Below are 12,705 nucleotides of genomic sequence, written 5' to 3'. Positions count from 1 at the left end.
TATTATTATTATTATTATTATTATTATTATTGAACTTCTTGAAGTTATTTCAGGGCACATCCTTCTACCATGATCACATCAAATTAGTCTTCGCTCGTACAGCATTCCAATTAAAAAAGAGGAAAGTTATGGTGACCAGCAAAACAGCTAGCACAGATAGCTATCTTTCCAGTATTGACAATAGATTTACAATTTATGTGAAACAGAAGTGTAGAGTCTGTAGGTATATACAAGCATAGTAATTTTGTGTTAGTTGTGAAGTTGTGTGATCTATAGTATGTGGGTAAACACTCTACATATATACATTTTTTCGTTCTTGCTGACACCAGGGTTTGGAAGGAAGTTTGTATTTCCAGAAAGAAATAAAATTGGGAAGGGAAGGGAAGGGGGAAATGGTAAGTTAAAGAGAGTAAGTTACAAAGTCATAGTATGTCTAGTCAAGAAAATTGATACATGTTCCATTTAAGAAAATAATTTTAAAGAAGCCCCTATTATACCTGGAGATATCAACATACCATGGGCAATAAATCAAATTGTCATCATTTTCAGCTGCCCAGTGGATAACTTAGTGCCAAATCTCATTTTTGAATACTTTCTTTATATTATTTATATTCAGCAGAGAATGTTGAATCACATCTCTAAAAATTCAGAAAAACAAGACTATAAGGAGTGAAATAAAAAGCTGAACCGGGATGTCCTTATAACTGAAGCATTGTTTGAGCTCAGAATTATCAAGCTTATATGACCTGTCAGATTACTGAAAGTTAAAGTAAAGAACTGATTTCTTAGCTTTGTACTGACTACCACTGGACAAAATTTGTACACGAGGAAAGAAGAAAATCTTAAGTGAATGGTATACTTTCAAGTAATGAAATTTTCTGAAGAATGACTCAGATGTGTGTGTTTTCAACTATCACCATCCCTGACAGCAAAGACTGAGGGAAAGAGATATATTATTGAATCTATTTCAGGTTATGTAAATAATTTCTAATGTAACCCTGTAAGGAATGTTGAGAAAATCAATTCTCCTTAGTTGCTATTTCCAGTTTCTTAAGTTCATCCTCAAAATCTTCATGATAACAACTAACACAAAATTTCAATTACATAACATATATTTCCATTTCAACTCTTCTCTCAATTGCTTACTGGCCAGTCTGATCTCAAGTTCAATATATACTGAATATATATGTATATATAAAATGTTCACTTTTTTTTTTATCTGTAACCCAAACATTTCCATATAAGCCCTTTAAAATTATCATCAATTTTAGGTCCCTGATCATTCACTGACTAGTCTGCACAGGTGAGTGTGCAGACTACAGAAGCTATAGAGTTTCTGGGACAGGCCCTATTTTGGGCTCCAGACATCCAGGCACCTGCCCCACCAGAGGAGATGTGTCCACTCTGCCCGGGAGGGCTCTGCCACGGAGCACATGGGGGAGCCATTTTGGGTCCCTGATCCCTCAAAGACTACTTAGTGTAGGTGAGAGTGCAGACTACAGAAGCAACACAGCTTCTGGGACAGGCAGAATAACACAGCTTCTGGGACAGGCTCTGTTTCAGGCCTTCATCTTCAGCCAGGAGGCAGGTCCAAATGCCAGATATCTGTGCACCTTCCCTGTAAGAGGAGAGCTTGCCTGCAGAGAGTACTCTGATCACTGAAAATCAGGAGAGAGCTACACTCTCAGGTCTGCTGACAGAGGCTAACAGAATCACAGGCGGAACAAGCTCCAACCAGAGACAACTATAACAATTAACTCCAGAGATTACCAAATGACGAAAGGCAAACGTAAGAATCTTACTAACAGAAACCAAGACCACTTACCATCATCAGAACCCAGCACTCACACCTCAGCCAGTCCTGGATACCCCAACACAACTGGAATGTAAGACTTGGATTTAAAATCATGTCTCTTGATGCTGGTAGAGGACATCAAGAATGACTTTAATAACTCACTTAAAGAAATACAGGAGAAACTGCTAAAGAGGTAGAAGTCCTTAAAGAAATACAGTAAAACACAACCAAATAGGTGATGGAATTGAACAAAACCATACAAGTCTAAGAAGGGAAGTAGACATAATAAAGAAAACCCAACGTGAGACAAGGCTGGAGATAGAAAACCTAGGAAAGAAACCTGGAAACATATATTCAAGCATCAGCAACAGAATACAAGAGATGGAAGAGAGAATCTCAGGTGCAGAGGATTTCATAGAGAACATGGGTACAACAATCAAAGAAAATGAAAAATGCAGAAAGATCCTAACTCAAAACATCCAGGAAATCCAGGACACAACGAGAAGACCAAACCTACAGATAACAGAAGTAGATAAGAATGGAAATTCTCAACTTAAAGAGCCAGCAAATATCTTCAACAAAATTATAAAAGAAAACTTCCCAAAACTAAAGAAAGAGATGCCCATGAACATACAAGAAGCCTACAGAACTCCAAATAGACTGTACCAGAAAGAAAATTGCTCCCAAAACATAATAATCAGAACAACAATGCACTAAATGAAGATAGAATATTAAAAGCAGTAAGGAAAAAAGGTCAAGTAACATATAAAGGCAATTCTAATAGAATTACACCAGACTTCTTAGCAGAGACTATGAAAGCAAGAAGATCCTGGACAGATGTTATTCAGACACTAAGAGAACACAAATGCCAGCCCAGGCTACTATACCCAGCAAATCTCTCACTTACCCACTTACCATAGATGGAGAAACCAAAGTATTCCATGATAAAACCAAATTTACACAGTATCTTTCCACAAATCCAGCCCTTCAAAGGATAATAAAGGGAAAACGCCAACAAAAGGACAGAAACCACACCCTAGAAAGAGCAAGAAAGTAATCCTTCAACAAACCTAAAAGAAGACAGCCATAAGAACAGAATCCCAACTTTAACAACAAAAACAATTACTTTTCTTGAATTTCTTTTAATATCAATGGACTCATTTCTCCAATAAAAGGACATAGACTAATAGACTGGCTACACAAACAGGACCCAACATTTTGTTGCTTTCAGGAAACCCACTTCAGGGAAAAGAACAGACACTACCTCAGAGTAAAAGGCTGGAAAACAATTTTCCAAGCAAATGGTCCACAGAAACAATCTTGAGTAGCCATTTTTATATCGAATAAAATTGACATCCAACCCAAAGTTTTCAAAAAAGAAAAGAAGGGACACTTCATACTCATCAAAATTAGAATCTACCAAGATGATCTCTCAATTCTGAATATCGATGCTCCAAATATAAGGGCAGCCACATTTATTAAACAAACTTTGATAAAGCTCAAAGCACACATTGCACCTCACACAATGATAGTGGGAGACTTCAACACCCCACTCTCACCAATGGACAGATCAGGGAAATAGAAACTAAACAGAGACACATTGATACTAACAGAAGTTATGAAACAAATGGATTTAATTTATATCTACAGAAGCTTTTATCCTAAAACAAAAAGGATATACCTTCTTCTCAGCGCCACATGGTACCTCCTCCAAAATTGACCATATAATTGATCACAAAACAGGACTCAACAGATACAAAAATATTGAAATTATCACATGCATCCTATACAATCACCAAGGACTAAGGCTAATCTTCAATAACAACAAAAATAATAGAAAGTCAACATTTACGTGGAAAATGAACAACACTCTACTCTACTTGGTCAAGGATGAAATAAAGAAAGAAATTAAAGAGTTTTTAGAATTTAATGAAGTTGAAGCAACAACATACCCAAGCTTATGGGACACATTGAAGGCAGTCCTAAGAAGAAAACTCATAGCCCTGAGTGCCTCCAAAAAGATAGTGGAGAAAGCATACACTAGCAGGCTGACAGTACACCTAGAAGCTCTCAAGTTAAACGAAGCAAATTCTTCCAAGAGGAGCAGACAGCAGGAAATAATCAAACTCAGGGCTGAAATCAACCAAGTGGAAACAAAAAGAACTATTCAAAGAATCAACCAAATCAGGAGATGGTTCTTTGAGAAAATCAACAATTGATAAACGCTTAGCCTGACTAACTACAGGGCACAGGGAGAGAATCCTAATTAACAAAATCAAAAAGGAAAAAGGAGACATAACAGCAGAACCTGAGGAAATCCAAAATATCATCAGATCCTACTACAAAAGGCTATACTTAACAAAACTTGAAAACCTGGATGAAATGGACAACTTCCTAGACAGATACCAAGTAACAAAGTTAAATTAGGATCAGATTAATGATCTAAATAGTCCCATTTCCCCTAAAGAAATAGAAGAAGTCATCAATAGTCCCCCAACCAAAAAACGCCCAAGACCAGGTGGGTTTAGTGCAGAGTTCTATCGGACCTTCAAAGAAGATCTAATTACAACTCTTCTCAAACTATTCCACAAAGTATAAACAGAAGGTACCCAATTCATTCTATGAAGCCACAATTACTCTGATACCTACACCACGCAAAAATCCAACAAAGAAAGAGAGCTTCAGACCAATTTCCCTTATAAATATCGATGCAAAAATACTCGATAAAGTTCTCTCAAACCGAATCCAAGAACAATCAAAACAATCATCCATCATTACCAAGTAGGCTTCATCACAGGTATGCAGGGATGGTTTAATATATGGAAATCCATCAATGTAATGCACTATGTAAACAAACTAAAAGACAAAAACCACATAATCATCTCGTTAGATGCTGAGAAAACATTTGACAAAATCCAACACCCCTTCAGAATATAAGTTTTGGAAAGATCAGGAATTCAAGGCCCATACATAAACATAATGAAAGCATTCTACAGCAAACCAGTAGCCAACATCAAACTAAATGGAGAGAAATTCAAACCAATCCCACTAAAATTAGGGACTAGACAAGGATGCCCACTTTCTCCCTACTATGGTACTTGCAGTTCTAGCCAGAGCAATTCGACAACAAAAAAATATCAAGGGGATACAAATTGGAAAGGAAGAAGTCAAAATATCACTATTTGCAGATGATATGATAGTATATATACACATGACCCCAAAAATTCCACCAGAGAACTCCTAAACCTGATAAACACCTTCAGTGCAATAGCTGAATATAAAATTAACTGAAACAAGTCAATGGCCTTTTTCTACACAAAGGATAAATGGACTGAGAAAGAAATGAGAGAAACAACACCCTTCACAATAGTCACAAATAATATAAAATACTTTGGTGTGACTCTAACTGAGGAAGTGAAAGATCTGTATGATAAGAACCTCAAGACTCTGAAGAAACAAATTGAAGGACATCTCAGAGGATAGAAAAATCTCCCATGCTCATGGATCGGCAGAATAAATATAGTAAAAATGACTATCTTGCTAAAAGCAATCTACAGATTCAATGCAATCCCCATCAAAATTACAAATCAATTCTTCACTGAGATAGAAAGGGCAATTTGCAAATTCATCTGGAAAAATTAAAAACCTAGGGTAGCAAAACAATACTCAACAATAAAACAACCTCTGGTGGAATCACCATGCCTGACATTAAGCAATTGTGATTAAAAACTCCATGCTACTGGTGCAATGACAGACAGGTAGATCAATGGAATAGAATTGAAGACACAGAAATGAGTCCACAGAGTTATGGTCCGTTGATCTTTGACAAGGGAGCTAAAACCATCCAGTAGAAAAAAAAGACAACATTTTCAACAAATTGTGCTGGCACAACTGGTGGTTATCATGTGAATTGATTCATTCTTATCGCCTTATACAAAGCTCAAGTCTAAATGGATCAAAGGACTTCACTTAAGACAAGAGACACTGAAATTAATAGAGGACAAAGTAGGGAAAAGCCTCTAAGTTATTGGCACAGGGGAAAAATTCCTAAACAGAAGAGTAATGGCTTGCACTGTAAAATCAAGAATTGACAAATGGAACCTCATAAAATTGCAAAGCTTCTGTAAGGCAAAAGACACTGGCAATAAGACAAAAAGGCCACCAAGAGATTGGGAAAGGATTTTTACCTAAATCTGATAGGGGACTAATATCCAATATATACAAAGAGCTCAAGAAGATGGACTCCAAAAATTCAAATAACACCATTAAAAATGGGGTACTAAGCTAAACAAAGAATTCTCAACTGAGGAATACCGAATGGCTGAGAAGCACCTGAAAAAAATGTTCAACCTCCTTAATCATTAGGGAAATGCAAATCAAAACAACCCTGAGATTCCACCTCACACAAGTCAGAATGGCTAAGATCAAAAATTCATGTGACAGCAGATGCTGGTGAGGATGTGGAGAAAGAGGAACACTCCTCCACTGCTGGTGTGTTTGCAAGATTGTACATCCACTCTGGAAGTCAGTCTAGAGGTTCCTCAGAAAATTGGACATAATACTACCAGAAGATCCAGCAATACCTCTCCTGGGCATATACCCAGAAGAAGTTCCAAGTGGTTATAAGAACACCTGCTCCACTATGTTCATAGAAGCCTTATTTATAATAACCAGAAGCTGGAAAGAACCCAGATGCCCCTCAACAGAGGAATGGATACAGAAAACGTGGTACATTTACACAATGGAGTACTACTCAGCTATTAAAAACAGTGGATTTATGAAATTCTTGGACAAATGTATGTATCTGGAGGATATCATCGAATCACAAAAGAAGTCATTAGATATGCACTCACTGATAAATGGATATTAGCACAGAAACATAGAACACCCAAAATATAATTTGCAAAACACAAGAAATCAAGATGAAGGAAGACCAATGGGTGGATACTTCATTCCTCCTTAGAATAGGGATCAAAATACCCATGAAAGGAGTTACAGGGACAAAGTTTGGAGCTAAGACGAAAGATGGACTATCCAGAGACTACCCAACCCAGAGATCCATCCCATAATCAGCCACCAAACCCAAACACTATTGCATATGCCAGAAAGATTTTGTTGAAGGGACCCTGTTATAGGTGTTTATGAGGCTATGCCAGTGCCTGACAAATACAGAAGTGAATGCTCACAGTCATCTATAAGCTGGAGCACAGGGTCCCCAATGGAGAAGCTAGAGAAAGCACACAAGGAGCTGCAGGGGTCTGCAACCCTATAAGTGGAACAACAATATGAACTAACCAGTACCCCCAGAGTTTGTATCTCTAGCTGCATATGTAGCAGAAGATGGCCTAGTCGCCCATCATTGGGAAGAGAGGCCCCTTGGTATTGCAAACTTTATATACCCCAGTACAGGGGAATTCCAGGGACAAGAATCAGGTGTGGGTGGGTAGGGGAGCAGAAAGGAGGGAGTGTATAGGGATCTTTTGGGATAGCATTTGAAATGTATATAAAGAAAATATGTAATAATAATAATTAATTAAATAAATAAAAATAAAATTATCATCATGCTACATAGTCTTCCTGACTAAAATTTTCTGTGACTGAAAATATCTGATTTATATATCCTATTAATATATGTTTCAAGATCAAAATCAAGCATTTCTTCCCTTCTGAAGCTATAGCATGAAAATGGGAAGTTCAGATTGGCTTGATTAAACAAGACTCCTTTTTAAATTCCATATTGATTAAGAAATATGGAAGTAGGGCTGAAGACATTGCCTAGGACTAATACATTTGCATAGACCCACAGTTTATTTCCCAGAACCCATGTCAGACAAGTCAAAACACCTGTAATTACAGCTCCAAACGGTTCAACAGGTCTTCACTATGTGGGCTCCTGCATTCAGGTGTTCCAACAGACTTACACAGAATTAAAATAAAGTAAATCTTAAAAGATAAATCAGAAAGTTTTAGTTTCATTTCATGGCTGCTTCATGGTAGAGTTTACTTCTCATCTTTCTAGTATGATGTACTCACAACGTTCATAACTTAAAAGTTATTCCAATTTTATCCAATCCAATACCAATATCTCAACTAATGTTATCTTCTTTCCTGTTAAGAAGCAGTGACATGTATATACAGAAAGAATGACAAAGTAAAGGGGAGGGAAGGAAGAGGCAAGAGAGGCAGAAAGCAGGACAAGGAAGAGAAAGAAAAGAAAGGAAAGAGGACTGAGTGGAAGAAGGGAGAATCATTTCTCACATCAAACTTAATTTCATATTTTGTTAGTAAACATTTTCCCTGAAATGCCTCTAATAGTTGTCTCTCATATTTTGTTGGCCATAACTTGAACACATACCATCTAGATCATAGATTTAACTGTTTCTATTATCAAGACATTTGAATGTAATACTTTAGAATCACTGTTCATTCTTTTTTTTTCCATTTTTTATTAGGTATTTAGCTCATTTACATTTCCAATGCTATACCAAAAGTCCCCCATACCAACCCACCCCCACTCCCCTACCCACCCACTCCCCCTTTTTGGCTCTGGCGTTCCCCTGTACTGTGGCATATAAAGTTTGCGTGTCCAATGGGCCTCTCTTTCCAGTGATGGCTGACTAGGCCATCTTTTGATACATATGCAGCTAGAGTCAAGAGCTCCGGAGTACTGGTTAGTTCATAATGTTGTTTCACCTATAGGGTTGCAGATCCCTTTAGCTCCTTGGGTACTTTCTCTAGCTCCTCCATTGGGAGCCCTGTGATCCATCCATTAGCTGACTGTGAGCATCCACTTCTGTGTTTGCTAGGCCCCGGCATAGTCTCACAAGAGACAGCTACATCTGGGTCCTTTCAATAAAATCTTGCTAGTGTATGCAATGGTGTCAGCGTTTGGATGCTGATTATGGGGTGGATCCCTGGATATGGCAGTCTCTACATGGTCCATTCTTTCATCTCAGCTCCAAACTTTGTCTCTGTAAGAGATGGCTCAGCCGTTAAAGGCTAGGCTCACAACCAAAAATCACTGTTCATTCTTAAAGATGAGAGAAGTATATACATTTGCTATATAGCCATAGAAATACCAGAGAAAGTGTCCATATTACTTATAAGGTTATACTATTACTTGTTTCTTCACACAGTTGCCTCTTGCCTTAGATTATGAACTCCTTATAGATACAGATTAATTAGATAATTCATTTTTATATACTTATTATCTGCCTTGGGGACAAAATATAAGAATTTAATATTTTCAATTGATAATAAAATTGGTGTATGATATATAACTTTCATAAAGAATAATTTTAAAACACATTAGTCTTCAGTTGCTAAGGAAAGACTTCTGCAAAAATACAAAACTATCGTTTTTCTAAAATGTCTGAAATTGTTGATGGGAATATGAATTCCTGAGCTTACTAGCAATCCAATAGATTTTTTATCTTAAAAACACATCTATATAATGCTATTTTCCTTTATCCAGAGAGGAAGGAGTATACCCAAAAAATAAGACTCTCTAAATCATCATAATCAAAGCTCATGTGAATTGACAGAGACAGAAGCACAACATGTAGGGCCCACTTTTGTCTACACTAGGTATTCTGTATACACATCATGGCTTCCAGTTTGTTGTTTTTATGAGTGTGTGAACTAATGGTTCTCTGACTCTTGTGCCTTCCCTTTGGCACTTTTCCTTCTGTTGATTTGTCTTTTTCAACTTTAGTGTAACAGACTTTATTTATCTTTTCTTTTACTTAGTTTATATTTAAAAAACAGTAATTTTTATTGGATGTTTTCTTTATTTACATTTCAAATGTTATCTCCTTTCCTGGTTTCCACCCTCCCAGAAACCCCCAATCCAATCCTCCTCTCTCTTGATTCCCCTACACTGGGGCATCTATCAAGCCTTCATAGGACCAAGGACCTCTCCTCCCATTGATGCATAACAAGGCAATCCTCTGCTACATATACTGCTAGAGCCATGTTTAGTCCTTTGTTGATGGTTTAGTCCCTGGGAGCTCTGGGGAGTCTTGTTGGTTGACATTGTTGTTCTTCCTATGGGAATGCAAATCCCTTTAACTCCTTTTTTTTTTCTAACTCCTCTATTGTGGACCTTGTGTGCTCAGTCTAGTTTTTGAATGGGAACATACACCTCTGTATTTGTAAGGCTCTTGCAGGACCTCTATGGAGACAGCCATATAAGACTCCTTTCAGCATGCACTGTTTGGCATCCACAGTAGTGTCTGGGTTTGGTAACTGTGTATAGGATGAATCCCCAAGTGGGACAGTCTCTTGCAGGCCTTTCCTTCAGTCTCTGCTCTATACTTTATCTCCACATTTACTCCTGTGATTATTTTGTTCTCCTTCTAAGAAGGACTGAAGTGCCCACACTTTTGCCTTCCTTCTACTTGACCTTTATGTGGTCTGTGAATTGTATCTTGGTTATCTGAAGCTTTTGGGATAATATCCACTTGTAATGAGTTCACACTATGTGTGTTCTTTTGCCATTAGGTTACCTCACTCAGGATTAGTTTCTATTTGAATCCATTTACCTAAGAATTACATGAATTTATTGTTTTTAATACCTGAGTAGTACTCCATTGTGTAAACGTAAAACATTTCCTGTATCCATTCTTCTACTGAAGGACATATGGGTTCTTTCCAGCTCCTAGCTATTATAAATAAGGCTGCTATGAACATAGTGATCAAGGACCTCCACAAAAAACAAGATACACTGAAACTTATAGAGAAGAAAGTGGGGAGGAGCCTCAGACACATGGGCACAGGGGAAAAAAATCTTGAACAGAACACTAATAGCTTATCCTCAGGTAGTACTATGCCCAATTTTCTGAGGAACCACCAAACTTATTTCCAGCATGGTTATAACAGCTTGCACTCTCACCAGCAATGGAGGAGTGTTCCTCTTTTCTGTACATTCTTGTGAGCATCTGCTGTCACTTGAGCTTTAAATCTTAGCCATACTGATTGGTGTGAGGTGGAATTTCAGACTGGTTTTGATTTGCATCTCCCTTATAACTAAGGATGTCCAACATTTCTTTATGTATTTCTGAGTCCTTCGAGTTTCATCACTTGAGAATTATCTGTTTAGCACTGTTCCTGATTTTTAATAGGGTTATTTGCTTCTCTGGAGTATAACTTCCTGAGTTCTTTGTATATAATGGATATTAGCCCTCTATGAGATGTAGGTTTTGTAATGATCTTTTCCCAAGCAGTTGTTTGCCCTTTTGTCCTATTGATGGTGTCCTTTGCCTTACAGAAGCCTTGCAATTTTATGAGGTCCCATTTGTCGATTCTTGATCTTAGAGCATAAGCCACTGGTGTTCTCTTAAGACACTTTTCTCCTGTGCCCATGTGTTCAAGAATTTTTCCCACTTTCTCTTCTATTAGATTCAAGTATCTTTTTTTTTAATTTTTCCCACTTTCTCTTCTATTAGATTCAAGTATCTTTTTTTTAATTTTTCCCACTTTCTCTTCTATTAGATTCAAGTATCTTTTTTTTCTCTTTTTTTAATTAGGTATTTTCCTCATTTACATTTCCAATGCTATCCCAAAAGTCCCCCATACCCACCCCCCCAATCCCCTACCCATCCACTCCCCCTTTTTGGCCCTGGCATTCCACTGTAAGGGGCATATAAAGCTTGCAAGTCCAAAGGGCCTCTCTTTCCAGTGATGGCTGACTAGGCCATCTTTTGATACATATGCAGCTAGAGACAAGAGCTCCGGGGTACTGGTTAGTGCATATTGTTGTTCCACCTATAGGGTTGCAGATCCCTTTAGCTCCTTGGGTACTTTCTCTAGCTCCTCCATTGGGGGCCGTGTGACCCATCCAATAGCTGACTGTGAGCATCCACTTCTGTGTTTGCTAGGCCCCGGCATAGTCTCAGAAGAGACAGCTATGTCTGGGTCCTTTCAGCAAACTCTTGCTAGTGTATGCAATGGTGTCATTGCTTGGAAGCTGATTATGGGATGGATCCCTGGATATGGCAATCACTAGATGGTCCATCCTTTCGTCACAGCTCCAAATTTTGTCTCTGTAACTCCTTCCATGTGTGTTTTGTTCCCATTTCTAAGAAGGGGCAAAGTGTCCACACTTTAGTTTTATATGAAGGTCCTTGATCCACTTGGACTTGAGCTATGTACAGGGAGATAAGACTGGATCAATTTGCATTCTTCTACTTATTGACCATCAGTTGAATCAGCAGCATTTGTTGAAAATGCTGACTTTTTTCCACTGGATGGTCTTAGCTCTTTTGTCAAAGATCCTGTGACCATAGGTGTGTGGGTTCATTTCTGGGTTTCCAGTTCTATTTCATTTATCTACCTGCCTATCACTGTTCCAATACCATGCAGTTTTTATCACTATTGCTCTGTAGTACACAGCTTGAGGTCTGGGATACTGATTTTCCAAGTTGTTGCTCTCCTGGGCTTTTTTTTTCCAGATGACTTTGACAACTGCACTTTCTAACATTATGAAGAAATAAATTGAAATTTTGATGGGGATTGTATTGAATCTGTATATTTCTTTCAGCAAGATGGTCAATTTCACTATATTAGTCCTGCCTATCCATCAGCATGGGATATCTTTTCATTTTCTGAGATATTTTTCAATTTCTTTCCTCAGAGACTTGAAGTTCTTATCACACAGATCTTTCACTTGTTTTGTTAGAGTCACACCAAGATACTTTATATTGTTTGTGACTGTTGAGAAGGGTGTCATTTCCCTAATTTCTTTCTCAGCCTGCTTATTCTTTGAATATAGGAAGGTTACTGATTTGTTTGAATTGATTTTATATCTGGCCACATTGCTGAAGTTGTTTATCAGCTATAGGCTTTCTCTGGTGGAGTTTTGGGTGGTCACTTAAGTATACTATCCTGTATACTATCCTATTATCTGCAAA

This window comes from Mus musculus, chromosome X (assembly GCF_000001635.26).
Source record: "Mus musculus strain C57BL/6J chromosome X, GRCm38.p6 C57BL/6J".
Taxonomy (NCBI): domain Eukaryota; kingdom Metazoa; phylum Chordata; class Mammalia; order Rodentia; family Muridae; genus Mus; species Mus musculus.
This window is presented reverse-complemented; position numbering follows the sequence as displayed.